The following is a 23,058-nucleotide window of genomic DNA, read 5'->3' as shown; positions in this document are numbered from 1 at the left end:
GTCATATACAGCCCTTATTATATTGAGGATTGTTCCATGGATTCCTAGTTTTTCCAGAGCCTTCATCATAAAGGGGTGTTGGATTTTGGAAAATGCTTTTTCTTCATCTATTGAGATAGTCATGTGGTTCTTATCCTTGCTCTTGTTGATGTGATAAATTATGTTAATTGATTTGTGTATATTGAACCAGCTTTGTATCCCTGAAATGAATCCTATTTGATCATGATGTATGATTTTTTTTTTTATGAATTGTTGAAGTCAATTGGCCAAAATTTTGTTGAGAAGTTTTGCATGGATATTCATCAAAACAATGTGTCTATAATTCTCTTTCTGATTTTGGGAGGAGTGTTATGATGGCTTCATAGAAATGGTTCGGTAGTGGACTTTCTCTTTCAATTCCATTGAAGATTTGGAAGAGTATTGGTGTGAGTTCTTGTTTGAAGGCCTCGTAAAATTCTGCTGTAAATCCATCTGGTTCTGGACTTTTCTTAGATGGGAGGTCTCTTATTGTTGTTTCTATTTCAGTGTTTGATATGGGTCTGTTAAGTTGTTTTAACTCATCTTGGTTTAGTTTGCCATGGCAATATTTCCTAGGAAATCATCCATTTCTTCAGGTTCTCAAACATATTAGCATAAAACTTTGAGAAGTATTCTCTTATAATGTTCTGAATCTTGGATTTTTCTGTGGTGATGTTTCCATTCTCATCTCTGAGTGTGTTTATTCAGGTGTGTCTTCTTCTTTTTCTGATAAGATTTGCTAAGGGGCTGTCAATTTTGTTATTTTTTTCCAAGAACCAACTCTTTGTTTTATTGATTCTTTCCATGCTTTTTGTTGGATTCTAATTCATTCAATACTGATTTAATTTTAATTATTTGTTTCTGTCTATGGGATTGGAGATTAGCTTGTTGCTTGTTCTCAAGAGGGTTTAGATGTCTCATTAAATTTTTGGTTTCAGATCATTAACTGCTCTGTTACTTGGTCATCATGAGTGGGATTTGAGATACATGGACTTGCCACTTCTCTTGTGTTTCTCTGGCTTGTTCTGCCCATTTGGTATGGAAGTGAGACCAATTTCGCTCTAGAACACTATTTTAAGGCAAGCATCAACTAGAGTCCTGTAGTTGCACAGATTGATTGATGCAGTCAAAATAGCTACAGATACAATCTATTTCAACCAATGCAATCTGATTCAACATCAAACAACTATGGATTAATAGTCTAAGAACATCAAAGCGGGATTCAGCAGACCAGAAATTAATAGGTTTAGGGAGAATTGTGGGCAAAAATAGGATTAGAGGAATATGGCGCGGTAAAAGGAAAGTGAATTTAACCAAGTCCTAATTTCAGAGAGAAAATGGATATAACAGAATGAAAGTAGGAGAGAATAAAGAAATAAGCAAAAATAAAGAATAAAAAATTTAAAAATGCAATACTTAAAATTATATAAGTATAAAGAATTAATACTACTATCAAAGGAATTAAACCTAAGAGGTTGTGAAATGTGTAATCAATTTCTGAATTAAGTGTGCACACAATGAAGGATAAGTTCTAATAATCGACAACGCTATATATCTGGAGATGAGCAGAACAGCAATAAGTTGCACAAAAAAAGGACCAACAGGTTAAAAGAGATTAAAAACAAAACCAGAACACACACACACACACACACACACACACACACACACACACACACACCTAACGTAAAAATTGTTAAAGAAAAAAAATAGAAAACTATTTTTAAAAAATTAAAAATATTAAGCATAAAAAGGAGTTCTTTAATTTTTTTTTGGAAGGGGGGGGGCGAGAATCTTATATCTCCCCCGTGTATGTAACCAGTCTCTTGATGGAGTCTCTGGTTTGCTTGTGGTGTTTGGTTTTCCTGTGACTTGATTGGTTTCTTAAGTCAGTTTGTTTGAGCAGGCAGAAAGCTTTGCCTTACCCAGGACTTTGCTATCCTCCTCCCAGCTAGTTCAGTGGGAGGGAGATCTGCTTTGAGTATCACAAAAGGGGGAAATGGCTGTTTCCTCTAGCTTGGAGTTGCTGTGTTGAGGCTAGGGCGTGAGTAGGGTTGAAGCCTATCAGCAATCAGTAGTTCTTCCCTGAGGGGTTAGCTCCTGAGACACTCACAGAGCCCAGCCTGGAGCCATTGTCAGGATTTAGGTTTACTGAATTTCAATTGTTTTTCTTTTACTCCACCTGCTGCTGGGTCTACAGGCTAGGCTGCAGTGGGGAGTGCAGCCTCTGGCTCTGTTTACCCAGTAAAGAAAGTCACTCCTCTAGGGGTGGATGTTCCTCTGCCTGGGAAAGGCAACTTTTCCCTGGGTATAAGCGAGCAGGGCAGGTCAGTATTCTGTGACCTGTGGAATGGCTCTTATTGTTTTCTTCCAAGGCCTGAGTTGGAGATAGCTGCGTGGACCAGGCCTTTGTCAGTATCAAACATGTAGTTCTTCTCCGGTGGTGGGGGAGGGGCTACCTTCCCACCCCTGCTCTGTGAGAAGGATTGAGGATGTCTTAGGTGTACTCAGGCCAGTCTCTTGGTTTCCAGGCTGTCCATGGTCTGAGATCAGGAGAATGAAGATTTCTGCTCCTTGTCAGTTCTTGCTGGTAGTGAGTCGAATCCACTCACACACCATGTCTGGCACCTTTGTCCCAGGCCTCTCTGTTGGTATTGTGGCTGTGGTAGCACGGTGGACATCGGCAAGTGCTCAGATCTGTCTTCTTAACCAAACTGCCTGGATTTTTCCTTTCTGGCCAAATTCTCTCTACTGTGATGGCACACTTGGTGTGATTCTTTAGCCTAGGACTGTTCACTCAAGGAATCTAATTTTAAATTCCTACTTAATGGTCTTACCATTAGCGTGACTGTGGAAGTGCTGGTTGATGCTCTCTAGATGCTGTCTAAATACATGTAGCATATTTTTTTTTTTGTCGGTAGTGGGGCTTGAACTCTGTGCTGATCATAAAACTTATTATTGGCAGTTGATTATCGAACATTTTGTTCAATTCATTTGCTTACTCATGTGTTGATAATATCCACGAATAGGATAACCACAGGTAACAATTGGTATAATGTTTAAGGCTTGAATTTAAGAGATTACTTTTTAAGCTGAGTATAGATGGGACAGAATATTTGTTTACAAATTATTTAGTTTTCAGGAGAAGTAAACTCTTAAAACTTTCCCCTATCTCTGTGATTATCCTTATTACCCTGGAGAGTAGGCATTATGTATCTGATTGCTGAGTTTATCAGAAGAAATAATTCATCTTTATAGTTCTTCCTCTTTAGAACAAACTGCCTATAGCAAAGAGCATCATATTCTGTTCTTTGTTTTATGATAAAAGAGACCTACCCCCTACATGGAAGTGTGTACTTTCTCAGTGCACTCTCTGAATTAATAGGACATCTTAGAAAAATAAGATTTACTAATTATCAGATTTCTCTAGCTCCTCAATAATATGACTTAGTCACTGCTATTAGCATTATTAGTTATGAGAACCATGTCTGTAATCTATCATTCTTGTATTCTTCATCCATTTGCCTAGAATTTAAATTAAAGAAGAAAAATTAAAAGAAATACCTCAAACCACAAGCATTTACTATTCAAGACAACTAATGATTGTTGATATGTTCCCCAAAATATTTATGGACAAAAATTTTAATAATTCATAATTTATTATGTCACTAAATACTTCTTTTATCTTTAACCATTTAAAAAATAAAGCATACTTAGTTCAAGGAAGAAAGTGGAAGCACTGTCAAATTGTGAAACTAAGTTATAATGTAAGATATAAAACTTCTATTCTCTCTCAAGAATTTTCAAAAGTTTTGTTTCACCTACTAACCTCCTATTAACTGACTGCTCTTTATTCATTCTTTCCAGTAGCCTATAGCCACCTAGTCCCCTATTTAGGTCTGTGTTTTGTCTATGAAAGTTAAAATGTAATTTAGTGTGATGCATGATTTTTTAGACTCTTTGAAGGAAAAATGCATTGCAGAAAAAAAGAAAACTTAAGAATGTTTACTTGTTTTCTGTGCATCATTCTTGGATAACTATGATGTTCAGAGATTTTTTTTTAATATTCCAAATGAATCACTACCACAGTTATACCTGTCATCTCAAAGGTTAAAATATTGTGTTGTGGAGAAATTGCTGTGAAAATATTTCCATTGGTTTTCTTTTGGCAGTTTCATATTTCTGGATACCTTTTTGCCAAATGATTCTCTTAAAAATGTATCAATTTCATCAAGTTTCAGTATGACTATTCTAAAAAAAACTCACTTTTATTTTTGTTAATATCAGCTTGTCCTCTCTCATTCCTCAACTTTAATTTGGAGTTCAGCTACTATGTCCAAAATTATTTCATTTCCCATCCTGTTTTCATTCCAGCTATATGCTTCATTTTCCTTTTCTATATTTTTCCTTTTGACAATCATTCTAGGGAAATTGTCATCAACCCATGAACAAAATATGATAGCCTCATTTAAGTCCTCATTAATTAATATTTTTCAGTATAATTAATGAAATAATACCTCTTATAATGAATTAAAAAGTATTTCCCATCCCAACTACAAATATAGGTATGATTCCTTTCTATCATTCAATAATTGGTTTCATATTTTATTTCAAGTTTTCTGCTAGTCATACTTCCTTTTTGAATGGTGTTCTTATCCTGTGTTGGGTTCAAAGCTTTAATGTAGAGTTTTAAAAGTCAGTATCACTGTCCAATTTGTTTGTAAATTTGAGAATAAAGAAAACTTTTACATTATTGCTTTATTATCAGTATGGTAATGATAAGCATAAAATGGGGTGAGGTTTATTATTTAGAGTAAGATCCAAGGAGAAGAGGAAGGTAAAAGGAAAGGGGGAAGAGGTATAAAATATATATACATGTATATATATATAATGTATATATATACACACACATGTATATATATACATGTATATATATACTGAAAATAGAATCCTAAACCAATAAGAAGTGTTACAAGGAGGTAGAGGAGAAAAAATATTTGAAACAAATAGCAACTGAAAAAATGTTTGGAAGGGAGACATTAGTAGTATTTCAGATTTGGTTGAAACAATTTAGTAGATTGATGGGATGAAATTTCTCATTCTTAAAAGGAAGGATATTTGCACACTGTGGTATTGACCTTTGATAGGAAGAGTGAGCAGAATTTTATTGAGATAGAATGCATAATGAGAAAGCACAGGATATTTTTGCTTCCTTTTGTGTTTATATTCCTATCAACAGGCACTAAGTGGATGGAGAAGCATGCGGTGCTGCAGAGGGGAAAGAAGAATGAATTCACAGAATGTAAAACTAAGCATCTGAAGGGAAAATGCTATTTTTCAGGCATTATTAAATCATATTGAAATTTTTCATCTTAAATTTAAGATTTCAGGTGTTTGCATAGAATCATGGAGGACCATCTAGGACATATTATAGTTGTAGAACTATACTACTTAAGAAATTAGAAAAGAAGATATAACCAAAGTATACTGCAAGTATAACTGTGTCCACTTCTTTTGTTCAATATTCTTTTACAGTTTTTTGCTCTGCCTCCTAGGAAATCTTTCTTGTCTGATATTTTCTTTGTATTCCTAAACAAGACATTAGAAAATGTGAAGTTATTGAGTCCCCATTTCTTTCTCAGCCCGCTTCTCACCTGTCACTTGACTTTTTCTCCTTTTTGTATTCTGACCTTGTTTATTCCAGTAACTTCATTGGTCAAAATCCATGATCATAGTTCTTTTGTAGGCAGCAGTGCTATTTTAATTTTTTCCATTTCTTTCAAAATTTATCTTCTTTCTTTATTAATAAATACCTGACTGTAGCATGTTTCAGAGGGAAACTCAAATGAATTGCCAATTTTCTGACTATTTTTGTTTGTTTTCCAGTTGAAAGCTTTTGCTCAGAACTACTTATTGAATTTTTTTCTCCTAGAATACTATAACTAGAAATTTACTGTTACAGATATTGGCCATTTCCTTAAGATAAGTCAGTAGCAATGCTGAATTTTAATAGAGATATTTTTCATCAATATTCTCTTCTTTGTATTCTACATGATAGAATTGAGAAAGAATTATCTCTTTCATCTCCAAAAGGATCTGACACCTATGAACTCTGTATCATCTTTAAGCCCTGTTCAAGCTGATCATGTCTTTTTTTCCCAGCATATCTTTTACCATGCCATAATGTAAAATGCAAGCATTCTGTTTCTACCCCTTCATATTCAGTAGAGAAACTCATTAGAATCCTTATTTTTCTAAATTACAACAGGCAAATGCATTATCAACATCAATTGTTGTTTCAAAATAATTTTTTGCTTTCATTTTCTGATACATTTTCTAGTTTCTCACCATTTGATCATTTTAAAATGTGCTGCATGTTGCAAGATTTTGTGACACAATCAGTATTCCTTAGTGTGAAGATTTTACTATTTTTCTGTAACAAATATCTCCAAAGTCTCAAGTTATTGCTTACTTCTAACACAGTCTCAGTGAATATATAATTTAGGAACTAGACAAGATTAAGCTATATCTTTCACACACTTCTGATCTTTATCGCAGGAAAAAGAACATTGAGACTCACTGCTTCATTATCAAAATACATTCCTTGAAAGAAGTATATCACTTTTCTTAAATATAATTAGCCAAATCAAGTCATATGGCCATGCCTACCTTTAAAATGGGCAGAAGACTATAATCCTACTATGCACATGAAGAGTATTAAAAGCCATAACATTTATAAAAAGCCATAACAACTCTCTCAAAGGATATGAAAATTTTATTAAGTGAAAAAATGAGAAGTTACTCTAAAAAAGTAAGAGAAACAAAAGCCATGAATATTTTTTCCAGAAAGAAGAATCAATGCAAAGAGCTGAAGGATTTTATTCACACAGAGTCACTGATATGAAGGTAATTATTTAGAGAATGACTTGCAATCAGCAAATAAACCTGAATGCTGGGCACCAACAAAGTAGACTAACATGTGATTATCTGACAACTTTTTCCAAAGAGAAAAAAACACTATTAAATAGCATAGTTACTCAGGGTGTGTGATTATGGATATATTTGGTTACTTAAACCCATATTGTAATTGCATTTATTAACTTTCCTTTCTCTTCCAAAAAAGAAAGTTTTCTTTCCATAAGTAACTTTAAGGCAGTTAATGCAGTGGAAAGATCTGTGAGCTGGAATCATCACATCTCTGCCAACTTCTAACTGTCTGAACTTTGATGTATCACATAGGAATGTCTTTCAAACTTGAGTTGCCCACAGTCTCTCCTGTGGCTTAATGACTTAAAAATATAAAATTTCCCATGCACAGAAATCTGGCTCTTGTCTCTTTTACTCCACTAAAAATGTCTACCTCAACATCTTCCTTCTGTCCATATAGCAACTTTTTTGTTTTGTAATCTTATCATATATCTATCTCCCTAGATTACTGTCCACCAATTAATTTATTCATATTCAGATTCTCTCTCCTTTCACAGGTTTTCAAATTTACTTTCCACATGGCTTCAGGAGAAATCTAGCATGAAGCAGCTGTTTGTTAATTATCTGTTTAATTGAACCGCATGCTGTTGAGTGATGTTCTTTACCAATATGGATGTACTTGAGAAGAATATACTTGAGTTTTTTGGGGGGGGCAGGGAGGGTATACCTGGTACTCTTTCTCCTGAACTGTGAGAAATCTTCTGTTATAACACTATTTTTCTTTTCATGGCCTAACCTGCTTTCATGAAGATAATTTAAGAATTGAAATCATGTGAAATGATATACTTCCATGTACTATACTCTCACAGGCTATTCCATTCCAAATTCATTAATGGTAAGATTTGACAACACTTGAGAGTATAATGCCCATGACCCTTCTTTCTTCTACACAAAATGTGACCATGAGGAGATACTCCGCATGCCAAAAGGATGCATGAGTTTCCTAACTTTTACTAATAATCCCATGAAATTTGAGGGAGACAGATAATAGGAATGTGAGACAAAAGTGAAAGAAACTTGAAGTTAGAATAGATTAAATTTCTTCATGTTACCTATTCAGCAGAGATTGCATTTCATGTTGAAACTCAAGGAGTTAGACAAATCTCTTAACAATCTGAGTCTTTGGCTGAAATAGACCAAGATGTTCTCCAAAATAGAAATGCAACTAATGCATTTGGCTCATGAATATTAATACTATTAGCTAGTTCATTATGATATTTCTAGATGTTAAATAGACAGGAATCTAACTTAGTCCACTCAGGCTGCTCTAACAAAACACCATGAATTATATAGTTTATGAAGAACAGAAGTTTATTTCTCACAACTTTAGAAGCTGGAAAATGCAAAATCAAAATCCTGGGAGATATTGTCTGGTGAGGGCTTCTTTATAAGCTCTATTTATTTTCATTGTAAACTCATAGCGCAGAAGGGGAGATGGCTTTCTACTAATCTTGTTTAATTAATTAAATAAATTTATTATGAAACAATATTTTAAAATTTTGAGAAAACATCTCACTAGGTAATTTAGGCTAGCCTTAAACTCTGCATCCTCCTGCCTTACTCTCATGTGGTGGAATTGCTTATGTGTGCCAATATTCTTGGATCCAGACTCTCCTTTAAAAGAATTCTATGCTCATTCACCACAGCTCTGCCTTCATGATATAGTCATATCTACAAAAGCTCTCCTCATAATATTGTCACCTTTTGGGACAGTTTGTCAGCATGTGAATTTTGAGAATAAATTGAAATTTAATTCATTGCAATCAACTACTAAATTCTTATATAATATGTGTAAGCAAAAAAAAACAAAAAAAAACAAAAAAAAAAAACCTTGGTCATATAAATCCAAGAGTTATAGCTCCATAAAGAAAAAGTCATGTCGCCATAAAGAAGGACCTGGATATACTACCCAGATTTTTCCTCTCTACTAGGAAATTCGTTGTTTTAATCTCTAAATATTTTCCCACTAGATAGGAATCTCAGATTCCTATATTTCTTTAAGAAATTTATATACATCTATGATGTCTAAAACCAACATGCTTAGTAATTATAAAATTAACAACATAGGTTCTTTATAAAGTTCATCATGCTTTAAAAAGACTATATTATATTTTCTCATTAGATAACTCTATTACTAAGAGTAATATTAAATGCTCATATTGAGAGTCCCATTCTGTGATTTAATCATTGGGGTGCATTAAACCATTTCTCAAAGAAATGAAAGCCTAAATTGATCAATCCACATGTCAGTATTGGCATGATTGTTCATATTCAAGTTGAAGAATTTGTGCCTGTCACTGTATTTTACAGTAACTATTATCCTGAATAGACAATCAGAAACTCTTTTGGCAGCCTTCAATTTCCTTTAAAATTCATCAAACTTGACATGAAAAATTAGAACATAGAAGATTTAAGCATTAGTCAAGTAAAAAAATAATATGTTCTTCTGGCTTTAAATCTGTGTATGTGTGTGTCTGTGGGGAGTGTCTACACACATACATTTATAATTGAAATGGAAATAAATTATCAGAAAAAACATCCGCTGATCAACTTTATTTCCATTTTTAGGGGAAACAAAACTATATTTGGACTTTATTTTATTTTTGTTGTTTTTTGAGTATAGATCAGCATTCTATCTCATACTTTATAATTCAATTAAAGAATGTTATTAGGAGGTTTTCTATTCAAATCTGTGAAATGTCTGAATTAAACTGTCCTATTGTTAATAGAGTTGGAATCCTAATTTGTTCTACCTGAAAATCAGAATATATTGTCAATTCAATTTATGATTAAATTAAAAAATTTAATAGCAGAAACCCAGAGAGCATATCCAATTTTGTTAAGAGTTCTGCAGTTTGACAGGATAGGCTGTTATATAGTGTCAGCACGCCATAAAGAAATATTTCCATTTATAAGTTTTATCACAGGAAATCAATTAACAAAGCAATATCAAGTCTTAATCAGACATCTTTCTGTAGTTTTGTAGAGCTGAGATTGACTGTCATTAATGTAATTAAGCCTAGGACCAAAACTCCCATGTAGTTTGAAAATTAATATTTTCACCCGAAAGGAAAAAAATTATTAAGCTTTTATACAGTATAGGAGAGTTTGATGATAGTGCAAGACTTTCATTCTTTCTTTTATAAAACTTCTACCACAAGATGTGGTAAAGAAGAACTGATGGTGAGAATTACATATTTCCAACACAAGAGTTCTTGATAGTTCTGTCTATAATGTGTAATTACAGAAAACTCAACGTCCATGTTCAATTTTGATCGGGTTTTTTTTTTTTTTTGCTTGAAAAATTACTTTCAAATATGGAATTTGATGGGACAACAACAAAGGAAAGGGTAACATTGATTGACAAGTGATGTATTCATTGCTTTACTCCTGTGACTTTAACACCTCTGTACAGCATCTTTATAATAAAAATGAAATATAAAATAATTATAGAGTTTGAAATACTATAGACTGGGAAAATTCTTGAAAGGGCCTAAATAAACACATTTAAAAAGAAAGAAATCATTCTAGAGAATGTGAAATAATTCATTTTATCAGAGACATATATTGGTAATCTCATGTTTTTGCTTATGAAAACCATTTCCTTTTTTGAGAGGTTTAGTAAGAACTTATTTGAGCATAAGTGTTAAAGGGGGAAAACTGGAGAAGACAGAGCAATATTTCCTGCTCCCCACACACAAAGTGGGAATTGAAAACTCCAAAATCATTGTTTTATAAATAAAAATTGAGATGACTCTTTCATTAGTTAAATTACTATTATACTTCAAGCACATTATTATAAATTTTTAATTTTGGACCACACATTTTAACTAGTATGAATCAAGAAAAACTTTAAAAATACAATTAATGAAATCTATTTTAAAACTACTTTATATGTAAATCAGAATAATATTGAGATTTCATCTCACTCCAATCAGAATAGCCATAATTAAGAACATAAGTAGTTTGGCTCTGATGGTTCACATCTGAAATCCAAGCTATTTAGGAGGCTGAGATCTGATGATTGAGGTTGAAGCCAGCCCAGGCTGGGAAGTCCATGAAACTTTTATCTCCAATTAACCAGGAGAAAATATGAAGTGGAGCTGTATTTCAAGGTGACAGAGTGATAGTCTTGAGCAAAAAGAGCTCAGGGAAAGCATCTAGGCCCTGAGTTCAAGCCCCAGAATAGACAAGGAAAGACAGAAAGAAGGAAGGAAGGAAGGAAGGAAGGAAGGGAGGGAGGGAGGAAGGGAAGGAGGGAGGGAGGGAGGGAGGAAGGAGGGAGGGAAGAAAAATAAAAGAAAGCAAAGAAAACACAACTACTCTCTCTGGCATTCCCACTGTGAGAGGGGGAATGTAAACTAGCAACCACTGAAGATATTGGTACAGAGATTTCTCAAAAAACTAAAAGTAGAACTGTATGATCTAGTGTTACCATTTGGATACAAATCTGATGGAGTGTAAGGATTAAATAGAGACACTTGGACACTTAAGTTTACTAGAGCATAATTAATTCTAGCCAAGGTATGGATACATCTATACCCTACATCAGATAATGGATAAAGAAAAGTTGATATACATAGATATATCCATATATCTATATATGTGTGTGTGTGTATATACACACATATATGTATATATACATATTTTTCTTTGGTCGGTCTTGGGGCTTGAAATCTGGGCTTGGGGGCTTGAACGTTGTCCTTGCAATCTTCAGCTCAAGGTGAGCACTCTACCGCTTGAGCCCCAGGACCACTTCTGGTTTTCTAGTGGTTTATTGTGGGTAAGAGTCTCACAGACTTTCCTGCCTGGACTGGCTTTGAACCATGATCCTTAGATCTCAGCCTACTGAGTACAGGTGTGAGCCACCATTGCCCATCATGAAATATATTAATAATACAGTACTATTCAGTCATGAAGAAGAATGAAATTATGTCATTTTCAGGAAAATAGGTAGATCTGGAAATCATCACATTAAAAAATGTAAGATAGTTTTAGAAGGATTACATCCACACTTTTTTTCTCATGTGTGTGAGCTAGTGATAAATATGTATATATATATATATATAAAAATATATGTATATATATTTATATATATGTATATACAAATAAATGTATGGGATATATAGTTGTAATTGTAGTACATGGGGTATGAGAGTAAGTGTAGGTTGAATAACATAAAAATATATTGTGTCTTGGAATGAAGGTAGCACAAGGAATCTCAAAGAAGGTGGGTGTGAAAAGAGAGCACAATAGCAGTGGTTAATTTAAGTTATAAAATATGCATATGTGAAATGTTACTGTCAAACTCCTTTGTAAAATTAGTATACACTAAAGAAAATGAACAACAGGAATAAGTATCAGGTTCAGTTGGGAGCTGGATACTGGTGGTAGGTACAAGGGCAAATGGAATGAAGGAAGTTAAATGTATTTAAAGCACTTTTGATGCATATGTGTATCCTGTTGAAAGGTGATATAGGGTGAATTTGATCCAAGGATATTGTATGTGTGTATGAGAATAACACAATGAAACACTTATACAATCAATATATAGTAATAAATTAATATAAATGTTAACTCTACAGTGAAATAAACAGCTATTATTGATCTATTGGTTCATATTGACATCAATATTGAGGGACAGACTGATACCTAGAGCTTCATATAACATCATGAGTTGAATACAGTATTACCCATGTATAATTTAGACTTTAGATACTACATGATGTGAATCTAAATAGCGAGGAAGTTCCAACAGTTTCACTAAAATGCATTACTGGAAAGAAACAGGAAGCATGTGATTTTAAAAATTCTTTGTGTCATGAAAGACAACTGAGGAAATGTTGCAGATTCAAAGAAACATGACAAGTAAATGCAATAAGAGAGTTTGAACTGTTTCTTGGACTGGTACAAAAAATACCATAAAGAAACATTTCTGGCAAAATTCGAATCTGTGCGCTAGAAAGCATAAAGATCAATATTAAATCAATATTAAATTATCTACAGATTTTAAGCATAGTCAGTGTTTGTGAAAGAATATCCTTATTCATAGAAAATGTACCATGAAGCATGTAAAAGTGCAGGGGTAAAGAAAATGTATAGGTAAGACAAATGAGGTAAAATGTTTTCAATTCACAGACCAGGTGAAAAGGTATAAAAGAGTTCTTTGTACTACTTTGCAGTATATGACCTTGAAATTGTGTCGAAATACACAGCAAAGAATGCAATGTCACTTGTTCAGGTTAGGACTTCTGTTATAGTTGATTCACAGTGGACATCCACATGCTTGTGAAGTGAGTGAGCTTTAAAAAAGTAAATATTGCAAGCTTAATGTAACTCCTTCTCATGCTCAAAATCTGTTAGGTATTTCTACAAGAAGAAACTAGATTGATACCTACTTGGCTAGAGTATAAAACATATAATGCCAATTAATGTAGGTAAAATAGTTTAAAAGGTTTAATGAAATACATGTTAAGTTAGGGATGTATTTTGTATTAATATCTACTTTGAAAGTGCCCAGTGTTTCATAAACACAAATGCCTAGCTTAATTTTTTGAAAAGGCTGAAATAGATGTCTGAGTATTGAGAAGCTGTTGTTTTGAATCTCTACTTGTCTGGACCTTAATTCATCAAGTTTATCAATGAAAGCACATTTAGTCCAGATTTCACGAAGAAGGAAACATAAACTTTCGGAGATTACTACATTAAACTTGGCTTGCTGATAGTAGAAATTGATATTCAATTAAGAAGGGTAGCAAATCGTCACCGCTACTTCATTATCTTTTTATTCTTTCAATTATATGGTTTATCCAACAATATCTATGTTGAATAGTTTTATTTTTCCTCCAATATTCCTCCTTCTGCTTCCAAAATAAGTTACATTTTCTCCTTTCAAAGGTAAACAAATAAGTATTTATTGTTTATATTAGCATGCACTAATTGTCCAAGAGAAATGTTATGTGACATTTCCATACCTGAATAAAAGGTATCCCAATCAAACTAACCTATTTGTTATTCTCCCTTACCTAAGATCCCCTTCTGAAAACAATTTCAACTATTGCATTGCTTTGTTTTCATATAGACAAATAAGCTACTCAGAGCTATTTAGCCTTACTTCAAAAAATCCTACTGTATTGAATTATTAATTTTAAGTAACAAAGTTATAAATCTACACTAGTATATGATATGATTTTGACATTATATTCAAAATGTGCACTGGCAGATCTTGGTAATGTATGGAGAACCAGCTATTCTCTAATATTTTGAGATATTCCTTTCACTTTATTATAACCTGGCTGCATTTTTTCTTTTGTGATGAAATGAAACATTAGCTCAATTAATAAAAAATTTTACATATTTTAAATAATTATGCTATACCTCCAAGTTTTTCCCAGTAGGAGTTCATAGAACCTTTAGGGCCTTTCAATTTAAAGAAGAGAAAAATTCTGTTGTATTCTGTTAATTTGAAAAATGTTTGGCTGGTGAGGTTGGATAAGGTTAATTTTAAAGGTCTCTCACAAAACTTGTGCAAACATAGGTGAATAATTTGAGTAACAGAGGAAGTAAAACTAATTTGGTGAACAAATAGGTATTGTTGAAGAAAATTCCTTAGAATAATATTAGCGTTATATATCATGAAAATGTAGCTCAAAGCAGAACACTATGGAATGATACTGGAATTAGTCTATGTTCTTATGAAATTTGTGTGCAGGGTACAAAATCAAATTAAGTGTAAGAGATAATTAATATTTCTCACTGATTATAGTTTCATTAATGACACAATTATAACAAAAGACAATAAAAAGTAAGAAACATAATAAATTTATTTAAGCATAATAAATTAACAAACATAATAAATTTATTTAGATGACATAAGAGACTTCTGAATTAAAACTATATTCTTGTATTTAGGTTTGATGGAGAATTGGCAGTCATAATATGATTAGACAAAAGGGTATTATGACATAACTTACTGTATGGAGAGTCAACAAGAGATGGATATTTAGATTCTTAGACTATAATTGTGGCTCCAGGCCTAAAGCAAGATACAAGTTACATGTTGCTCTTATGGCTGGCTTTCATAGGAAGCAATCCAGATCAAGAGTTTCATGTCAGGTTCCTCTGGTAAGGGGAAGGTAATAGTGCATAAAAGTCAGAGACAGATGTATTTGCTTCTGCTATTTCTTTGTTTCAAGATACCATATTTTGAGGTAATAAATTTGAGCCCCAACATAGCATGTATTGTGGTCTATAACCAAGACAGAAATGTAGGTATATAGGTTTATTTCTCTCAAATGAATTATGAACTTGAAATTGCTAATTTTAACTATTTATTTGGGTTGAAAAATACCTAAGAGGTTAGCAAAACAGACTTCTAGAAATGTCTGTGATAGCATTCTCAGAGACTACTAGATCATGAGGCTGTGGCTTAATAAAAGCTTTGATCCATGGATGGATTCAAAATATAAATAGACTATAGGAAGTGGCACAACTATGGAAGTTTAGGGCCTTGTTGGAAGAAGTACATTAGTAGGAATGTGTCATTGGAAGTTCCATCTTTTTTCTGCCCCCTTCCTCTCCCTCTGTCTCTTTTCTGTCCACCATGAAATGAATAACTATTTCTGCCACATGTATCTATGGCCATGATGGTCTGGCCAAGCTTCTGGGCCCAAGTGATGTGGAGGCAACTCTCTGAGGCCATAAGCCAGAATACATCTTTCTTTCACTTATTCTCTCAGGTATTTAAGTCACATTTTCATGAAAGTGACTAATAGAGAGCTATTGTTCCCCTTATTTTGTGGAATAACAAAATTAGGAGTTATTTTAATGTAGGAATCCACACCCCAGAAATGGCTATGTTAGAATGCACAATTCATTGAATTCTCCTTTGGGTGAATGTGACATAACTTTTGGTGAAATGACTTGTTTCTTATAGCTAGATAAGATTCATGTCATTTGTATTTGCTCTCCTTTAAGTTTAGTAGTGTGAGGAAAACTGGAACTCAGTTGTGCCTAATGAGTATGCGACTAGATGAGTTATGTGCTTTAGAAACAGCAGCCCAAGTAAAACTGATCAAGTTCCAATCACATTAAGCTGGTAAATATTTTGTCCTAGAATAAGGATGATTTCTGTCCCCAGGTGGGACAGAGTAGGTTGGTATGAGATTAAAACACATTGAATGGTATTTAATTTAATACCTCTGAATGGTTTAATTTTTGAAATTTTTCCACTTCCCCTTTCATTGTTTTGTAGCCAAAACAATGGAAACAAAAGCTTAGGTAAGGATTAGTGTAAGCAGATGTACAAGACAACAAATAATTAAAAACGGAAGTTCCAAGTAATGTAATATCCAAGTGTTCACTCAAATGATGATGTAAATATGGCAGGAAGGCTAATGCTAGAATCAAAGAAAGTTACATAACAGCCAACATAACAGACATGAAGTATCAGGACCTCACAGTGACCTAAAACAATAGGCTTTAAATTCTGATCCAATTCCTAAGTCATTGATGACAACTACTTCTGTGGCTAAATTTAGAAATCCCTGATACAATATATGAGTTTCTTTTTATGTGTGTGAAGTAGAAATTCATTTTTCAGTCCTGGCTCAACTACCACAATGTTCCTTGAAAATTAAGCCAAGTGCAAATTTAGCCAAGTGTGACACTTAATTTCTACTTACATAAAATAAAATAATTGCCCATTATTACCTTTATGAAACTCAGAAAATTTGAGATCATGCATATGAAATTATTATGAACATTACAAAATCTATAAATATGATCTCAGATGTCTAGTAGTCAAATATTTTGTACTGATATGGCACATGACAATGAGATATATTCTATAATAGAAATTTCTTTAAAATTATAAGTGGCTTGCATCAATTTTAATTGTTCACCATTGTAAGTCATTAAGGAATTTTTTCAGTTGAGCTCTTGCTCAACTGAAAAGGCACTAACAAAATAATAACAATAAACCCTGTCACTTTCTAGCCTGTGAAATAATTGTAGAGGAGGATCTATCTGCAGATTTCTGTTCCCCTTCTGAATTTATTTGTAAGGAAGAAGTCTTTTCTATATGAAAATGCTAGAATAAAACACCCCAGAAAAGGCAGACTAAGGGGCAGCATTTAAAGGAGGTTCTTTATAAATGGAGTACCCAGTCTCTGCCCAGAGGTACAATATGGTATAAGTACATTTGATAAATGTATTTGTGAAAATACAATCTATGCAGACCAATTGGAGAGAGATATCTTTGCCAGAAGATTTCCCAATTCTCCTTCATGAACTTTGCCTTCTTTATCACTTGCCTCAATCATTGTGACCCTATTTAATATCATTAAATATAACTATTTTAGAAACACAACCTAGCTATGTTAAACATATGCAAATGAGTCATTTTCTCAAAAAGAAAGAATAATCAGCACTTATTGCAAATCCAGTGATAAGAAGCCAAAACTCTCTTTCTCTACACATACTTTGTGTCATGATACTATATCCTGTTTCTATTTTAACTTCCCATGAGTATTAGTAGGCTTCTCTAGAGGAAAAGAATGTGGATATATGTAGTTCAGTAATTATTTTTAGAATTACTTTATGAAGTTCTGGAGTCTTAGCAAGTCGAATGTATGGTGACGACTAGGAGGCTGGAAACTCAGGCAAAACCTGAACTTGGAGTTCTGCAGTAGGCTCCTTACAACTTTGATTTTCATCCAAAGAAAGTTGAGGCTAATCTTCATTCCATCCGACTTCATCTATCTGGGTGAGGCCCAGTCACAATATGCAAGTTAAAGTCTACGAGTTTACATGTTAATTCCATCTACAATGACTCTCACAAAAACATGCTGCAAAATATTTGATGACCAACTCTCTGGGGGCTACCACCCAGCCATATTGGTGAATAAAATTTATCATCATATTATCTACGAAAAAGTAATTGGCATCTAATTCTTTAGGTATTATTTTTTCTGGTCCTGGGGCTTGAACTCAGGGCCTGGGTGCTGTCCCTGAGTTTCTTTTTGCTCAAGACTAGTGCTGTAATCCTTGAGCCAAGTCACCACTTCTAGATTTCTCTGAGCAGTTTCTTAGAGATAAGACTCTCACAGAATTTCCTGCCCAAACTGACTTCCAACCGCAATCCTCAGATCTCAGCCTCCTGGGTAGCTAGGATTACAGGTGTGAGCCACCAGTGCTCAGCAAGAAAATGATTTTAAAAATAAAATATAATAGTGAATATTTATAAATGATCAAATAATGTGAAGTAAGGAGAAGAATATGTAAATAATTAAAGGTCTATTTAATATTAAGTGAATAGTTAAAGGGTCTTCGTTAGTTGATTCACCTCAGTTAAATTATTTAATGGAAGCATGTCTTTTCATCTGTAAAATAAGGATGGATCTTTCCAGTTATTCTCATTTCATTGATTACTCCTACTTGAGATACAGACACTGAGTTAAATGTTTTCTAATATCTCTAGCATTAAAACCATTTTCTCTAGGCTGTCTCTTGCTTGATACTTTTAATATTTCTATATTTAGATGCTACCTAAGATCATGTCTCTTCTCTCTCTCTAGTTCCATTCAATGCAGTGAGTTTTATAAGGAATATCTAAAAACCTTCTGATTGTTAAAAAAATTAAAGCTGAAGTACAGAAGAATATAAGATAAAGTACAAATTATATAGGATAGTCTTAATATTTCAAAATTTCAATGAATTCCATGAATACTGAAAGTTAAACTTCATCAGTAGCTGAGGTGTGTCAAAGAAAAATTACAACCTGCGAAGTAGTAAAGCAAAGGGAGAGCTTTGTGGCTTTGTTCTCGTTCAAATTGATCTTTGGGTTTTCCTTGTCTCTCATCTCTTTCTGTTAGCAGACAACAGCTCTTTAAAGAAACTAAAGTCAAGTGGAGTTTTAATTGAAGTTCTTTGTTTATGAGTGACTCTTTTAAGACAGCGTTTATGTTGTTTTGCTATTTATTTTTATTTTTAAAAACAGCCATATCTCACATTGTGGCTATTTTTTTGTGAGTGTTACAATGATCACTATATAGAATTTGTAAAGGCAAAACCCAAAGCACTATAAGTGTAATAATCACAGCACCACAGTCATTATTTTAAGGAATTATAGATAGACAAGAGCAGACTTAGGGTTTGATTGAATATTGAAGAGATTTAGATTATTAAGAGATTAATAAAATTTCCAAAGGCATTTTATTAATGCACATTCTCCCAGTAGAATGAACCTATGTACAGTGAAAGAAATAAATATTTTCTGTGTGCATTTTTCATAATTCAGAATACAATACTAATTAAAAATGAGCCTGTGACTTCCTCAACTCCCATGTAATACATTTTATCAATCAGATTACATATTGCATACTTACACATGCATATGTCCTGGGGATAAAAATTATTGAGAGCTTGCTCATATGTCCAAGTAAAACCTTTATATGTACATACAAGCATAAACATGAATACATATTATCATATCGCACATGTTAAAAAATTCTATATCTCCATTGAACAATAATTCACATTCTTAGTTATTTTCTTCATGTTTAGATTTTTCTATTGAAAATTTGTACAAGCAGAAAATAATCAACAGTTTCACTCCAGAGTATGAGCAAATGTTTTCATACAGCTCTGTTATTAACAAGAATGACCTCAGCACACTGCATTTTCAGGGGAATTAATGACAGGGGTTAATGGCCCGAGGCAGAGCCAGCCAGTCATGAATCCTTAAGAAATGCCCTGTGCTTCCATCATTATTGCTTCATTACAACATAAAAATAATCAGCAGCAATTACAATTGGAACTATGGGAACAGTTTAGCGTTAAACATTAACTCCTTCAGGCTTGAAGATTCTACTGCTTCCAGTGCATTTGCTACAAACAATTCTGAAATGAAGAGAATTGATACAAATGAAACTGAAACACAATGTGATCCTGAGTGGCCAATATTCCAATTGAAATCAGAGACTTGGCTGGCTAAGCAAAGAAGGTGAAATGAGCCAGTGCAAATAAAACACTAAGCAAGTCTTCAGCCTGAATTTAGGATTTGTAAAGAGGCCTCTCTCTTATACTTAGATAAAACCAAAACCAAAACCAAAAAAAGCATCTATTTGTTAATGTTTTTTATTGTGAAAATTCCATACAGAGGGATTACAATTACATGAGCAAGGTAATAAGTACATTTCTTATCAAGCATTGTTGCCTCCTCCTTTGTTTTTCCCCTTCCATCCCTGCCCCCATATCTCCACGATTACACTCCTCCTCTCTCCCCTTCAAAGTTGTAAAGTTCTTTTTAAAACATAGAATTTTGTACATCTCATTGTATCTCTATTTAAGCAAATTTTCCCTTCCCCTCCCCAAATTATACAAACAGTGAAAACAGGGGTTATACCATGGGGGAGGGAAGCATCTATTTTTATCTCAATTTCATACCTGATAATTCCAGAAAAGTATCAATGGACAAAAAAGAAAATATAATATGTAAAAGAAAAATGTAGTAATTTCTGTGTATATTTATAGTTTTAGATGATTAGGAATAAAAAGCAATAATAAAATAAATGAGTGTCACCTTGTATATTTTCAATTTTAAAATTATTCTGCATTTATCATAATACAAACCTCTTTCCAAAATAAATATCCATGTTGTGAATTCTTAGATCAGTTCTTGAAAGTGAGCATGTATCTTCAATAAAAATAAGATCGAGGATATACTTTCTGCTTTATTTCTTACTGACAATGTCTTCATCCAGACCAATTGCCTTTTCCCATTTTTCCTTTCAAAACTAAAGATCATCATTTACAGAGTTAAACATTGTAGAACGTTATCAGGGAACTGTAACCTCCTGCCACCATTTTTGGACATTTTTGTGGTGATAACACTCACTTCTACTCTCAGTTCAGGATAGTCTCTGCATATATATATATACACACACATATATACAGATATATATATAGTAGAAAACACATAGAATTTTGTTTTTTGATCTTTCCCTGGATTTTGTAAATCAGAGCAGCAGAACCAAGTCTTGGTTCCTACTGTCCAAAGATCTTAGAGTAGAATTGGCAAAGAGGAAAGAAAAATTGTTATCTCAGTCGTCCACTCAGTTATAGTGGTCCATGCTTGTAGTCCCTGATATTAGTTTAGTGAGTATCACAATACCCTATCTGAATAATAACTAAAGCAAAAAAGAGCTGAGGTTGTGCTGAAGCTCTAGTATGCTTGCCTAAGGAAATTCTAGCACCTAAGTGAAACCCAATAATACTGCTAAAATTAAACAAATTAAAAAGAAATCAAAAGAAGGAGAGAGGGAACACGAGCAAACCCACTAAAGATCAAAATGCCAACCAGAAAATATATAGAGTCTTGAACTTTAAAAAAGAAATCCAAGTAAAATAGAAAAACAAGGAAGCTGATGATATGAATTTGGCCATTTTTTATAGGTAACTCTGAGCATACCACTTGTAGGAGAGCTCAGAAAATTAGGCATTTGGACGTTGCCTTTGAAAAGTATCCATAATTATTTGGAAAGATGATTAGATTGCAACTGGTCTGATCTGAAACTTTCATTACCAAGCATTGTTAGAGAACATGGGATTTTAAAATTAAATGGCTCTTTGAGATCTTTTAGATCTGTGACTACAGGTAAGAATATGAGGTCTTCAAGAGAATTTGTGTAGGTTGTGTAATGTGTGTGCAGCTGGGCTAAGACCAAGGATGTGGCCTTGACACAGTACTTTTTCCTCCTAAGCCCTTGTGCTGTGCTGTGATCCTACTCATGCCAGACACACTGGAGAAACACTTGAAGTGAAAGAGTCCAGTCAGGCGTAAATTATCTGCCTAGCTAGCTAATGTTCTCCCATTGTGCACCTAAGACACAGGATATGGATGCGTCAATACTTCATACATAGGAAAATGCCAAAGATCTGCAAGATGTTTAATTCATGCCTGGCTAATACTCCTTGCTGCCTTCCTTGCTTAACAAATGTTTCCCGATTTGAAATGACTACATTTTCGTCCAGGAAGAAATTTGCTCAAATTCCTCTGGCAGATATCTAAGGCTTTCGTGAAGTCTCACCATAGGATGCACAGGCCCTATTCTAATGTGGGGATGGGGAAAACACATAAGTAGTTGGATTGGAAGCATTGTAAAGCTCTTTTTATCATGTGTCTGCACCCCCCCCCACCCCCCCACCCCCCGCTCCTCATGCAGTGGTAAACTCCACTGCAAACATCATCCGGGAAATCCACAGCTCCTTTTAGTCACTCCACAAAGAGCTGCTGTGCCTTTGGTTTCAGTGGACAAACAATTTGCTCTGTTGAACAGCTGAAGCAAGCTGTGTCAACAAGACAGGATTTGAATTATGACGTGCTGCTGTGTCCATGAAAGCAGAAGAAGGGAGTTCGTGATTACGGCCTAGAGCATGTGGTTAGGAAGCGAATAATGGTACCTCCCTAGCATCAGATGTTGATGCAAAACATCTGCCTCTTTCCCAGTCCCCTTGAAAAATTCTCTTGAGAAATGGAACCCGATGGTATCACTCTGTGCGAGGTCAGTTTCCTCAGTAGACTTCTGGGGAAGTATTTGAATCTGTTGAGCAATCATTTTAAAAGATAAAATAGCACAAATAACAGGCTGAGTGGGAAAAAAAGAGGGATGTGATAAGGAAATGTGAAAACTGACTGCATTCTCAGCCCTAAAATATCATCTGTGCTTTCACTCCTAATTTTCACACTTCACAGCTGCTAATGGATCTCTACGAAATTAAAGTAAGACTGTTGACAGAAAGATGTGTCTCTTTTTTGTCATTTCTGTCATTTTTTCTGTCCTTACGCTCCTAGAGATAGTTCTCATTTGAGTCCAAGTCCCTTGATAACAGCTAGATTTCCTTCCTCTTTCTCCCCTCTATCTGGACAAATGGAGATATTATTTGAATAATGAATATTCATGGCTCTAAACATCTGGATTGATGGCTGTAGAATCATTGGAAACACAAAACAAGAAGGTTGATGAAGTGCCCTAGAACCCCGATTTCCAGGTGTTA

This window comes from Dipodomys spectabilis, unplaced genomic scaffold (assembly GCF_019054845.1).
Source record: "Dipodomys spectabilis isolate Male_0828 unplaced genomic scaffold, ASM1905484v1 ptg000032l, whole genome shotgun sequence".
NCBI lineage: Eukaryota > Metazoa > Chordata > Mammalia > Rodentia > Heteromyidae > Dipodomys > Dipodomys spectabilis.
This window is presented reverse-complemented; position numbering follows the sequence as displayed.